The sequence below is a fragment of the Sorghum bicolor genome, chromosome 7 (genome assembly GCF_000003195.3).
Source record: "Sorghum bicolor cultivar BTx623 chromosome 7, Sorghum_bicolor_NCBIv3, whole genome shotgun sequence".
Classification (NCBI taxonomy): Eukaryota; Viridiplantae; Streptophyta; class Magnoliopsida; order Poales; family Poaceae; genus Sorghum; species Sorghum bicolor.
The window spans coordinates 7,230,295-7,245,057 of NC_012876.2; the positions used below are offsets into that span (position 1 = coordinate 7,230,295).

General features: G+C 41.9%; 1 long non-coding RNA gene and 1 pseudogene across 3 annotated transcripts; one reads left to right on the top strand and one right to left on the bottom strand.

The window, feature by feature from the left end:
- Positions 10,584-11,694, top strand: LOC110436828 (annotated as a pseudogene).
- On the bottom strand, positions 12,569-14,401 carry LOC110436829. 3 transcript variants are annotated; one of them, XR_002454687.1, is made up of 3 exons: positions 13,994-14,401; positions 13,262-13,355; positions 12,569-13,145 (listed from the first exon to the last, which is right to left on the bottom strand). It is a non-coding gene; the product is annotated as an uncharacterized LOC110436829 (long non-coding RNA). The 3 variants fall into 3 exon arrangements; XR_002454686.1 differs by having other exon boundaries at positions 13,984-14,401; XR_002454685.1 differs by lacking the exon at positions 13,994-14,401 and having other exon boundaries at positions 13,262-13,471.

Consider the following 14,763-nt stretch of genomic DNA (forward strand, 5'->3'; position numbering starts at 1 on the left):
CTTACTACTGTATGTTTTTATTATTTCTATGCTACTAATGATAATAAAATAAATGGTCAGTATTTCTCTACTATAATTGTAATTGTGTCCGTGTTGTGGCTCTGCCACCATGACTTTAATCAAAAAATTAATGTAATTTATATGACTGCCGGTTATATGGGGTATATATAGTGAGCAGCCAAACGCTTGACCAGATGCAGTACCAAGTTAATGAAGTGTAGATATCATGTATGCAAGCGGACAGATAATCAATTTATAATTTTACCACTGGGAAGGTATAACTTTGCATGAATATATAGTATTGATAACTAAAGTTTACATATGAAAGATTTAATCAATATCATACACTCACATGATAAAGATATATATACTCCCTTTCTATATGATTTAGTCATTTTGGACAAGTTTGGGTCAAACATTGAGAATATAAATCATCAATAACTTTTAAATGCTGAGTTTGCAAATGTTTCAATTATATGAATAGATTTGTCTTGAAAAATACTTTCATAAAAGTATACATATATCATTTTTTCCTAGATATTTTTATAAAAATAAGAGGTCTTGTGTTTTGGAGACTGTGTCATTGTCCTAAATGACTTCTAAATCTTATACGACAGTGTATATATATAAATGATAAGTACATATTAAGCATCATAATAGATAAATAAATAATTCATTTAGAGCCCTCTAATTATAGCAATAGCCATAGTCCAATTAGAATATCAGAAGAATAGTTCCTAAGTTCAGGAGCATTCTTGGCAAGGTTGTCGCTATCAATGTCGAAGCACACGCAGGATGGAGAGTAGTAGTTGATGTCGTTAAAGTCATACTGTGAGCCATTCCTTGAGAGGATCAGAGAGCATGGGCGGCGCCAGGGGTATACCCATGTATTCCATGAAATACCCATGATTTTTGTGACAAACACAAATATATGTATATATACACACACATGTATAATCAGCATATATGTTAGTTTATTGAATGTTGCAAATATATAGCCCATAAAAGAACTCCAATAGTCTGGCTAAAATTAATTATCAAATTCTATTGCTTAGCTATTTTGTCCAATAGAAAATTTCTAAAAAATAAGAGATCTACAACATTCTTGTTACTTTACAAAGTCTTACAGTTAGCGTCTGTAAGAAGCTATATATAGCCACCGAAAATCAAGGGAAAGCCAACTTTCTATTTTACAAAATTAGATAGCATATTAGTTGGAGTATACTTTTGCTATACAAATTCTAAAATAGCATAAACAATAAGAATAGTTAAACTCTTGAAGTTGCTCTAAGCCTAGTAGAACAACTAGTAGCGGCTGCCCATGAACTCATCAGAAAGAAACCCCATCGACGGCATTCCTCTGGCGGCGGCGGTGGTCAGTGGTCTTTGTAGGCTTTCTCATATATGGCTCCCCCTCAACGCCTTTCTCATATATGGCTTGAAGCAACAACAAGGTGAACACAAAGATCCCACATCTATTTTTTTATTCTTCAAAGTAAAAATTGAAGGTTTCATTTTCTTCTTTTTTTTGTTGCGTTTTGATTTTTTTAAAGAAATGTTGCATTGTATTCTTGTAACATAGATAAAGAATTTATATATACTTTGATTATTATCAGGGGCGATACTAGGCTCACTTTGCCTGATGTCTTGTTACTAGGATAAACAAATATTTTACCTAGCATATATTTTAAAAAAATTATATGTACTACTTGAGCTGCACCAGGATCAATTTTGTATTGATTTTGTCCCCTATTACTATTGCACATATACATAGAAAATTTTTTTATACGTGGAATACCCAACTATAAAATCCTAGCTCCGCCACTGTCAGAGAGGAAGGTGTCAGAGAGGAAGGTGTGTAGAGAGGGGGGAAATGGCCCTACTGTGCCGGAGATTTGTCCCCTTTCTGTCACGCCCCGTGCATGACCTTGTCGGAAGCATGGAGGACAGCACTGCGTCCATCAGACAACACTGCAGCCCCAGAGCCTTGGGTGCTCGGGGCGCTAGGTTCTGTCAAATATAATGGGCCTTTAGCCCATAATTATATTTAATGATTAATTAAAGAACCCATAATAAATGCTATAATGAAAACGGTTTAGTACTGTATTGATGATTGACCATGTGTTAACTCAACTTAAATATGTGGCTTTTGTTAGCTCCTATGGAGAAGTTGAGGAAGGGAAAAAGGGTGCCACACGCGCGCGCGCCCCGCTGCCACCGTCGAGCCGTGCCGTGCCGAGGCGTGGCGTGCGTGCGTTCTTGTATTGTTGCTAATTGATGGACTCGGTTTATGGCAATTAAATGTGATTAATTGTCATCAATCAGACGTTTCCTCCTGGGGCCTATATATTCCATACGCGTGACACTCTTTCCTTACGTGCGAGACACAATCAGTCCTCTCGCTTTCTATCGAGTTGCTCTCTGTTTGTTCCCGTCCTGAACCTCTGCGCGCACAGAGATCGGGAGAGCAGGCCTCCGGAACCCGACGTCCTACATCGAGACACCTGCTCGGGTGTGCGGGCAATCAGGTTTTTGGGGAGCGTCTTCCGCGACTGCTCACCGATGAGATCGTCTTCTTCCACTCCGGCGGATCGAGATCGACTACTGCGTTCGCGGGACTGCACTGCGAACATCTTCCTGCATCGACTGTGGTCCGCTACTTCACGCAACGCACTATATCGACTAGTGCGAATGGAGCCGCCGGTGCCTTCGGCACTGGTCCCTCCTCGGGGTACAATCCTAGTCGATTGTCTTTTATTTTCAGTATGTCTGTTGTAGTTGCAGTAGTTCTTGCAATGTTTATCTCTAAACTGAGTAGTGATAAAATTGCACACGTGCACATATATACCACCACAATATTATGCGTAATTTTCTAGATTAAATCAAACATTAAAATGTCTAATTTTGTAACAATCCAAAATCTGATATTAGGCATTTTTGTGTTAGTGGTTTTGCTGCTGCGTTAAAACCGGATGCGTTTGATGGTTCAAACTATAAGCGGTGGCGCGCGAGAATGATATTGTGGTTAACTGCTATGAGTTGCTACAACGCCGCGAAGGGGAAGCCGGAACAGTTTACTCCTGATGAGGAGCAAACGTTCATGGCAGCGGATAACCTCTTTAGAGGCGCCGTGATTAGTGCGCTCGATAAAAAGTATGTTGACAACTATATCATTTGCACCACTGCTAAGGAATTATGGGATGCGTTTGAGGCCAAGTTCGGGGTTTCTGATGCTGGTAGCGAGCTGTACCTCATGGAGCAACTGTTTGATTACAAAATGGTGGATAACCGTTCTGTGATTGAACAAGCACATGAGATACAGGCACTAGCTAAGGAATTAGAACAATTCTCTTGTGTGTTGCCTGAAAAGTTTGTGGCCGGTGGTATAATCGCTAAGCTGTCACTTTCTTGGAAGGATTTTGCTACTTCTCTAAAACATCAGAGGAAAGAGTTTGGTCTTGCCGAACTCATGGGAACTCTTGATGTTGAGGAGAAGGCGTTGAGTCTTCTAGTGCCAATGTGGTGCAAAAGAAAAGGCAATTCGCATTCCGTAATAAAAAAAAGAACAAGCAAGAGAACAAGCAAGGGACAAATCTGAAGCCAAAGCAAACTGCAACTTTTAAGAAGAAAAAGACAGATGGAGGCTGCTTTGTTTGCGGTAGCGATGACCACTGGGCAAGTGCTTGTCCACATCGCAAATTCAAACGAGAAGAGAAAAAGTCAGTGAATATGGTCATTAGCGAGGCTGAAGGAGGAACATCTTGGTATGGTAATTATTTATCTATTGTTCTTTCAGTCTGTCATTCATCTGAGTGGTGGATGGATACTGAGGCTAATTTTCATGTATGTGCTGACATCTCTTTGTTTTCTTCTTATCAGGCCGGCGACACTGGAGCCTTACTGATGGGGAATGGCTCTCATGCGCGTGTTCTTGGTGTTGGTACGGTCATTCTGAAGTTCACTTCGGGAAAGACGGTGCTGACGAAGAACGTGCAGCATGTCCCCTCCATAAAAAAAAATCTAGTTAGCGGCTCACAGCTTTGCAGAGATGGCTACAATATAGTCTTTGAGGCCAATAAAATTATACTTTCAAAGTTTGGAACTTTTATTGGTAAAGGTTATGATTGCGGAGGCTTGTTCCGCTTATCTATGCATGATGTGTGTAATAAAATCGTGAACCATACTATTATTTCGAATGAGTTTGGCATTCGCGATTTTGTCTTGTTAATTATGGTTGTTTAACGCGGCTAGCAAATATGAATTTAATCCCGAAATTTAATTTAGTCAAAGGTTCTAAGTGCCATGTATGTGTGCAATCTAAGCAACCTCGCAAGCCTCACAAGGCTGCGGAGGCGAGGAACTTGGCACCATTAGAATTAATCCATTCCGATCTATGCGAGATGAATGGTGAGTTGACTAAAGGTGGTAAACGATACTTCATTACATTTATAGACGATTGTACTAGATTTTGTCATGTGTACTTGCTTAAAACAAAGGATGAAGCATTACAATATTTTAAAGCCTATAAAGCTGAAGTAGAAAATCAACTTGAGAGGAAAATTAAACGCTTAAGGTCCGATCACGGTGGAGAATATTTTTCAAGTGATTTTTCTGATTTCTGCGTAGAACATGGAATTATTCATGAGAGGACACCGCCATACTCACCACAGTCCAATGGGATTGCTGAAAGAAAGAATCGTACTTTAACTGAGATGGTTAACGCCATGTTAGAGACTTCGGGACTATCTAAAGAATGGTGGGGTGAGGCGATATTGACAGCATGTTATGTCCTGAATAGAGTTCCTACAAAGAATAAAGAAATCACACCATTTGAGGAATGGGAAAATAAAATAATAAATGTCTCCTATTTGCGTACTTGGGGTTGTTTGGCTAAAGTGAATGTGCCAATAAACAAGAAACGCAAACTCGGACCTAAGACAGTTGATTGTATTATCCTTGGTTATGCTACTCACAGCGTAGGGTATAGATTTTTAATTATAAATTCTGGAGTACCAGATATGCATGTTGGTACTATAATAGAATCAAGAGATGCAACATTCTTTGAAACTGAGTTTCCTATGAAAAGTACACCTAATATTTTTAGTCATGAGTCTATAAATTACCATGAGCAATTTATTCCGATAGAACAATCTGAGGAACCTCATGTTCACTATCCTGAGGAGGATGATAATGTAGTCACTCGAACGAGCAAAAGACAAAAAAAAAGTGAAGTCTTTTGGAGATGACTATATTGTGTACCTCGTGGATGATACCCCAACAACCATTAAAGAGGCACTTTCCTCTCCTGATGCTAACTTGTGGAAGGAAGCAATAAGGACTAAGATGGATTCAATAATGTCTAATGGAACTTGGGAAGTGGTTGAACGGCCTTATGGGTGTAAACCTATAGGGTGTAAATGGGTGTTCAAGAAAAAGCTTAGGCCTGATGGTACAATTGAGAGGTACAAGGCTAGGCTTGTGGCTAAGGGTTATACCCAAAGAGAAGTGGAATATTTCTTTGATACTTATTCACCTGTTGCCCGTTTGACCACAATTCGAGTGTTACTATCTTTGGCTGCCTCTCATGGTCTTCTCATTCATCAGATGGATGTGAAGACAGCTTTCCTAATTGGAGAGTTGGAGGAAGAGATCTATATGGATCAGCCTGATGGATTTGTAACAAGTGGTCAACAGGGCAAGGTGTGTAAGTTATTAAAATCCCTATATGGCCTAAAACAAGCTCCAAAATAATGGCATGAGAAGTTTGACAGAACTTTAACTTCTGTCGGCTTTGCTGTTAATGAAGCTGACAAATGTATGTACTATAGGTTTGGTGGGGGTGAAGGTGTGATCCTTTGTCTGTACGTGGATGACATACTGATCCTTGGGACAAGCCTTGATGTGATCAAGGAAGTTAAAGACTTTTTGTCTAATAACTTTGAGATGAAAGATTTGGGAGAAGCTGATGTTATTCTAAACATTAAGCTTTCAAGAGAAGGTAATGGTGGGATTACACTTGTGCAATCCCACTATGTGGAAAAGATTTTAAGTCGCTTTGGGTATAGTGACTGTCAATCTGCTCCTACGCCTTATGATCCTAGTGTGCTATTGAGGAAAAATCAAAGAATAGCAAGGGATCAACTAAGATTCTCCCAAATTATAGGCTCATTGATGTACCTTGCAAGTGCCACGAGGCCTGATATCTCGTTTGCAGTGAGCAAACTTAGCCGGTTTGTGTCAAATCCGGGAGATATTCATTGGCAAGCTCTTGAGAGAGTGATGCGCTATCTGAAATGTACTGTGAGCTATGGCATTCACTATACCGGATACCCAAAGGTATTAGAGGGTTATTGTGATGCAAATTGGATATCTGATGTTGATGTTAAAGGCCACAAGTGGATATGTGTTTTTGCTTGGAGGTGGCGCTGTTTCATGGAAGTCTTGCGAGCAGACTATCTTAACGAAGTCAACCATGGAAGCAGAACTCACAGCATTAGACACCGCCGGCACTGAGGCCGAGTGGCTTCACGAACTCCTGATGGATCTACCGGTGGTTGAAAAAACTGTGACGGCTATTTCCATGAACTGTGACAATCAAACGGTGATCACAAAAGTCAACAGTTCTAAGGACAACATGAAGTCTACTAGGCATGCCAAACGGCGTTTGAAGACTGTCAGAAAATTGAGAAACTCCGGAGTTATAGCATTGGACTATGTCCATACATTTAAGAATCTGGCAGATCAATTCACAAAGGGACTATCCCGTAATGTGATAGATAGTGCATCGAGTGAGATGGGTTTGAGACCCACGTGAGGTCTACCATGGTGGCAACCTATTCTATAGGATCGGAGATCCCGTGAAGTAGAATGGTGAAACAAGCCAGAAGTAGATTGTGAGGAAAGACCCTTTACTTAACTCATCTCAATTGCACTTCTTTCCTAAGTCCGTAAGGAAGGCTGGTTATATACCTTAATGTATTCCAAAGCGGCTTGTGAAGCGATAGATGTTGTCCTACAGAACATCTTTAAGGAATACACCTATATGAGTTTGACTGTTAGTCACAGTCTATGAGATTTGGGTGATCTCTAGATACTCATGAATGGGCTAGAAGTATGACTTATATGCTTCAACCAGAGGGGATGTTCATGCAACCCTGTATCAGTTATGAATTTAGATGAAGCTTATATCACAGAAAACTTGCAATTCAAGGCATAGTCCATTGTTCAAGTTGTGACTAAGTGTAGTCTGTACTCTAAGTGGAAGTTCAACTTAACAGTCTCCACTGAAACGACTCGTATATGAAACGATATGGAAATTCGAGAGCTTTTCTTATGTGCCCTAGAAATAGGTGGGGATTGTTGAATATAATGGGCCTTTAGTCCATAATTATATTTGATGATTAATTCAAGTGCCCATAATAAATGCTATAATGAAAACGGTTTAGTACCGTATTGATGATTGACCATATGTTAACTCAACTTAAATAGGTGGCCTTTGTTAGCTCCTATGGAGAAGTTGAGGAAGGGAAAAAGGGTGCCACACGCGCGCGCGCCGCCGCCGCCGAGCCGTGGCGTGGCGTGGCGTGCGTGCGTGCGTGCGTGCTTGTCTTGTCTTATCGAGATGACACACGAGGACCAGACGTGACATGGCACACGCGTGGTGAATAAGGAAAGGGAGGAAAACAAGATCTTACCGTTGTGTAATTAATGGCAATTAATTGCTAATTGATTGACTCGGTTTATGGCAATTAAATGTGATTAATTGTCATCAATGAGACGTTTCCACCTGGGGCCTATATATTCCATACGTGTGACACTCTTTCCTTACCTGCAGGACACAATCAGTCCTCTCTCTTTCGGTCGAGTTGCTCTCTGTTCGTCCCCGTCCCGAACCTCTGCGCGCACAGAGATCGGGAGAGCAGGCCTCCGAAACACGACTTCCTACATCGACACACCTGCTCGGGTGTGCAGGCAATCAGATTTTTGGGGAGCGTCTTCCGCGACTGCTCACCGACGAGATCATCTTCTTCCACTCCGGTGGATCGAGATCGACTACTGCGTCTTCGTCTTTTTCCTGGTGGACGTTCGCGGGACTACACTGCGAACATCTTCCTGCATCGACTGTGGTCCGCTACTTCACGCAACGCACTATGTCGACTAGTGCGAATGGAGCCGCCGGTGCCTTCGGCACTGGTCCCTCCTCGGGGTACAATCCTAATCGATTGACTTTTATTTTCAGTATGTCTGTTGTAGTTGCAGTAGTTCTTGCAATGTTTATCTCTAAACTGAGTAGTGATAAAATTGCACACGTGCACATATATACCACCACAATATTATGCGTAATTTTTTAGATTAAATCAAACATTAAAATGTCTAATTTTCTAACAGGTTCTAGCCTAGATGGCCTGTGCTGGAGACCGGGGGCCAGGGGATCGGGCCGTGATCAGGAGCCCCGAGCAGAGGCGGTGAGCATACTAGGGCTCTGCCCTATCGTTGGCCAGAAGGTATACTTGAGGGGTGTAGCCCCTGAGTCCGCGAGCGATTCTAGCTAGAGGGGATCAGGGATGTAACATGACCCTATGTTAGGATCTAGTGAAACTTCAAGGTCAACACAGCCGATTAACCAATGCCAGATCAAAATCTGGAAGTAAAAGCTGGTTCCAAACCGGCAGTGATCCCTAGTTATGGCCTTATGGGTAGCCAGAAGCCAAATGCTTGATCGATCCCAAAAAAAAAGTCACTATCAGGTGCAGCCGGACGTCAATGAAGGGCCAGTGTTCAGGGATGAAAACGGTACGGATATTTTCCGACCGTATTCGAGACCGAATTCGTTTAGAGGAGTTCAGATCTATCCGTATTCGAGTCGGAATATTCAACATCCAATACTGTATCCGTATCCGAATACTTAAATCGTATATTTATAATGTCGACATCTAATCCTATCTTATGACATGGTTGACATTATCCGTATTCGAATCCGAATCCGACCAAAAATATGAAAACAAATATGATATTGGTGATATCTGTCCGTATCTGGTCCGTTTTCATCCCTACCAGTATCATATCAAAAAGTCTGGGATCTGGTGAAAAGAAAAAATATATTTTCCTAATGCTGTGGCAATAGCAGGCTGCAGCATTATGGGATGACCGTGTGGTGGAGCACAAAGAACAGATGATGGTTTGGTCTTGTACCGATAGATACTTCACCTCTAGATTAACTCAAAGGTAAAACGTGCTGTAGCTACCCTGTTAGGCTTTTACCAAGTTCGTCCCTGCCTTGGTACGGAAGCATTCCAGTTGATCAAGTAAACATTGGAAACATGAGTTGACTCTTTCTGCTGTATAGTGGTCGCGAATGACGAGATGGAGATTATATATTAAATAGTTATATGATCAAGGTGAAGATACTATATATACATGTGTTATAGACAGGCTTCCCCACTGTTGACTCTTTCTACCTTTTATTAGCGAGGAGTTGACTCTTTCTATACATATGTTAGCACAACCATCGACGGACCTTTTGAAGCATTTCTCTTGTATACGCAACTATCACAGTCAGAACCAATGGTGATGAAATGCAAGAAAATAAGCATGTTAGACCATAAGCTAGTAAAATATCAACCAACAAAAGATTGACAGGGAAAAAAGTAGTTTTATTTTATATAAGTTCTGGTTTAAATCATGCCCGCTAAGCAATCCATATACTTCACGTATTAGTGTAAAGCTACTAAGAAGCAATCAGTGCTTGACCTAGTAAAGCGTGTACCACAGTTCTCACAAGCAAAAAAAAAGGTGACCACCAAACAAACAATGGAAACATTAATCGTCTTGAATGACGAAATATATGGAGATTGTTGGATAGTTATAATGATATGAAGTGGAAAAAGTAATAAAGATTTTATATGACGGTCATATACTTTCGCATTTTGTAGACTATTTCTATATTTCTTTGTGAGTTGACTGTTTCCATACTTACGTTAGCACAAGCAAAGATTGTCTGATGAACCATTTTTCTTGTTTACGCAGCTATCACTGTCCACCATCAGCAACGCACTCATACCAATGTCTTATCATGCATCTGATGCTCAAATGGATGTCCAAATTATCGGTTTTATCCAAATTCGAATCCACTAACCGATCTCCTCCATTTTGCGGTTTACTTCCAAAGGTTTTAAAATTTCAATCAATTTATGTGACCACTAGAAATCTTGATTTTGTGGTTTTCTTCCAATTTGTAAAATTGATATTTAAAACGATGATAGTATGCTTGAACCCAGACACCTAGAAACACAAAAAGAAAACAAAGAGTACACTTTGGTAATATATATATGCTGTGCTGCAACTGCAAGCAAAGAGACCATGCACGCTGATTTTGTTAGTCGTATGGTGCGTGTGAAAATATTATTAAAAGCAGGGTAGGTTTGGAAAGTCGATATCACTGCCAAGACTGTTTCTTCGATCAGTTCTCCTGATAGGTTCAACTTATAACTTTTTCAGCCATTAACACGTACACGTTGCCACATGAGCATGCGGCAGGCTATATAACCTCTCCATCCCCATGGCGAAGGCATCAACAAGACAGACACAAACACCACAAGCTAAGAAGCTCCATAGCTGAATTCAGAGACTGCAAACACGTACAAAAAGCGTGTGCAAAACCAAATGGCTGCCTCCAGCTACTTCATTCTCGTTTCTTTTGTAGCATTTGTCATTTCACAGGCCACTGCCTCTGACCCTAGCCCCCCTCCAAGACTTTTGTGTTGCCGACAAACATTCTCCAGGTATGCATACTCTCGCTTTAACTCAAGCTGTTTTCTTATACTAAATCTCTAATCAAATAAGAATCATTTGTTCAAACAAACATCTACATACAACAAGCATTTCTAGGTATGGCCTAATGACATGTTCTTCATCTAACTATTTGCCTTTGTCTATGCATACAGTGAAGGTGAATGGATTTGTTTGCAAGGACCCAATGGCTGTGAACGCAGATGACTTCTTCAAGGCAGCAAAACTTGACCAGCCTAGAGACACCATGAAGAGCAAGGTCGGATCTAACGTTACTTTGATCAATGTCATGCAGTTGCCTGGACTCAACACCCTTGGCATCTCGATGGCTCGCATTGACTATGCACCATTAGGTCAGAATCCTCCACACACACATCCTCGTGCCACAGAGATTCTCACCGTGCTTGAGGGTACACTCTATGTTGGATTTGTCACCTCCAACACAGACAACGGTAACAAGCTATTCACCAAGGTTCTCAACAAGGGTGACGTGTTTGTGTTCCCCCAAGGGCTCATACACTTCCAATTCAACCCAGTCCATGACAAGCCAGCTGTCGCGATCGCTGCACTAAGCAGCCAGAACCCTGGGGCTATTACTATTGCCAACGCGGTCTTTGGATCAAAACCGCCCATCTCAGATGATGTCTTGGCCAAGGCTTTCCAGGTGCAAAAGGGAACAATTGATTGGCTCCAAGCTCAGTTTTGGGAGAACAACCACAACTAAGTAAATTGGGAGTCACTTCATTGTATGAAGATAGGTTTATATATGTATTTTGCATTACTCCCGTGTGTATTCAATTATGACATGCTAAGACAATATGGTAGAATAATTAAATGGGAAGTGTATGTAACCAATCACTATTTTTGTGTTTCTGCTACAAGCTATATCACCATGTTCTAGTTGAATATTTGAACTGAAGTACGTGAGGATCCTACATAATTTATTGGATATTGTTTGTATATGATATGCCGTTACATATATCAACAATATTTCTTGACATTAATTTGGAGATGAATATTGCATGGAGCCTTTCCAAATTACTAGGCTAAACTGAACTATCAACCAGTAGATCGGCTAAGACTAAATTAATCGACCCAGTAGGCCTTGGACTCCAGTCTCCTTGGAGCCAACGACCAGTGTGTTCCACTAGCTAGATTCATATAGTAACGGAGATCAAGTACCATACGTGGCCACATCCAATTCCAACAATGTAATGACTAGTAAAATTCACTTTACAAATTCAACACAAAAGTTCACACACATGAGAAGCAAATTGGGAGCTAGCGATTAGGAGCTTGAGATAAGTTTGTAATCACGAGGCAACATTCAGGAAATTTCACTTCAGATATGGGAGCTAGCAAGATTGCACTAATGCATTGCAGTAATAGATGGTAGCTACGACCAACATTCAGGAAATTTCACTGTCCGACAAATCGAGATGGATGAACATGCAGTAACCGGGTAGCTAACAAATTACCTCCTGAAAGAAGTCTTACATTTAGAAACTGGTACCTTGTTGTCTATTGAACAAATTAATAATTCAGAATATTTGTTGTGTCCGAACTGAGAGTAAAAGGAGCTAGTGCTTCGATGGGAAGACTGAAAGTGTCATGGAAAGGATGAACTGCGCCTTCCTTTCAGAAGAAAGAAAGAACAGAACAGAACATAAATATTCATCGAAAATATGGTGTCCTTTAATTAGTATTCCCTCCGTCCCAAATTACAAGTCGCTTGACTTTTTATTGCAACCATTTTGGTATGTATCCAGATATAATAATATGTCCAAAAAAAGTCAAAGCGACGTCGCCTTTAGTATGCTTTTAGCAACAGAGAAAGACAAATGAAAGTTCATATCCTTGTTCAGAAGATAATTTATCACTGATGTTGATGCAAACTTGCTGACATCCTCAAAAGCAACAAACAATCCCATGAAAATTAAAATTGTTTTGCAGTTCCAACAATGGGGCTGCTGCAGTGCTAGCTGCTGACCGGCGGGCTACCTATTGGCCCTCTAGTGCTGAATGGCAAGTTGCCTGCTGGTCCCTTTTGATTCTGTTCCATCATCAACAAGGTAGACCGGAAGCTAACCATGATTTCGCCCGGCTTTCCTCTGCACAGCCGCATGGAGAGTTGGAGATTGGCTGCTGCAACCTCTCTCTTGCATAAGCGATGCCCTCAATGACATGTGACATTCTTGGGCGAGAAGTTGATCAATAGACTATATATGAGTCCTTGCGAACCCTAGGCAACGCCAGCGCCTTTATCAAGGCCCGCCAACAGAGTAGATCCCTCTTCGCTATCTCAATGATGCTGCTCAGATATTTGCTAGCTTCCTTGTCAAGCAATTCTGTAATACCTGATTTTAAGGACAAAATCATATATACACTATATATGAGTCTTAAAGGTCAAATCTCACATATAGCTATAAATAAGAGTAATATCAATAGACAATGCATAAATCATATAACGTACTTAGTAAATCAGTGATAACCTTAGGCAGCAAAAACAACGGAAGATAAATCCAGACTTCGGGTATCAACTCATGATCACAAGCCTAAAGCTTCTCCTGAGGTGTGGGGGAAATAGCAAGAGTGAGTCCCTGTCGAACTCCACAAATATAGCAATAAGGTAGTAGCAGATCCCACAAACTCATGATCAATGTGATATAAATAATGTAGAGCATAAAACAATAAACATTGAGCATAATAACATAATAAGAATCATCATCTTTAATGTAAGAGTCCCCAAGGCCGCTCATGACCGTGAGCATAGCTAGTATACTAGTTTATTAAACACTCTGCAGAGGTTGTACATCTTTATCCATGAGTAATGATTTACCCTTTCACCCGAGGTCGCGAGTCTCTTAACCCCCTTCCTAGGGTGGTCGGCAGGATTCACTATGAAACCTTTTAAAAGTTCATCTGACAAGTTAGGGCCGCATGTTCCCAATCAGTGCGCACATATAGAACCACCTTCCAAATGGCACAATGATGTGCAGCCTATACACATAAGGACAGAGGCCGCACTATACCCAAAATGCAAGCCCCTCGAGTGCCCTTACGAGTAACCTCTAAGACTATCTCCAACAAAGAGAACCTAAAATGGAGACCTATTCTTTGATTTAGGTCACGCACAGTATATAGATAGCAAACCCAAAACATTCCTTCTCCAACAGCTATCGCAAAAGCAGAGACCCAAAACTACCGTGCCGCCGCTCCGACTGCTTGCCACGGGCATGCCGTCCTGCTCCCGCCACTCCCTGCCATGGATCCGCCTTGCCATGCTGGCCGCGCCCCGCTCCTGCCATGGACCCACCCAACACTAGGCTGGAGTTCTTGTTTCCCTTGGACATAGAAGCTCCGCCGCTGCTGCCTCGGTCGAGCGCATGGGAGCCCTGCCGACCCTGCCCCTGCAGCTGCTCGCAGGCTTACTCCGGCGGCCGGTGCGCTGCGCCGGGAGCCCCGCCAACGATGGTGGCAGCGGAGCCAAAGGAGTTGTCCACGACCAAGCGGAGCCACCGCATCGCCCCGCACTGTCGGCTCTTCGTCCACGGCCTCTCGCCGCACGCCGACGGCGCCATGCTCGCGGAGGCCTTCTCCTGCTTCGAGCCCGTTGCGGACCGTCGTCTGTTTCGCGTCTGGCGGAGATGGAGGCGTGGTGCGCATCCCAGCGGAAGGGGATGAGGATTGGGAGAGAGAAGACAGCCACCGGACTCCATTTGGGTCGAGGAGAGAGAAGACAGGGAGAGAACGCATATTTGGGTTGCCTCTTCCCTTCTACCCAAAATAGGTGTTCCCTTTGGCTATTCTGTTGGAAGCGTTTTTTTTTTCACTGTACAGGACCCAAAATAGGTTTGGGTAATGGTTTGCCTAGCTTGTTGGAGTCAGTCTAACAAGTTAGAAAAGGTCTTCCTACTAAGCTAAAGCCAGAGCCATAATAGAGAAATCCTCAAGTTGCTAAAAAGTCATTTTTAT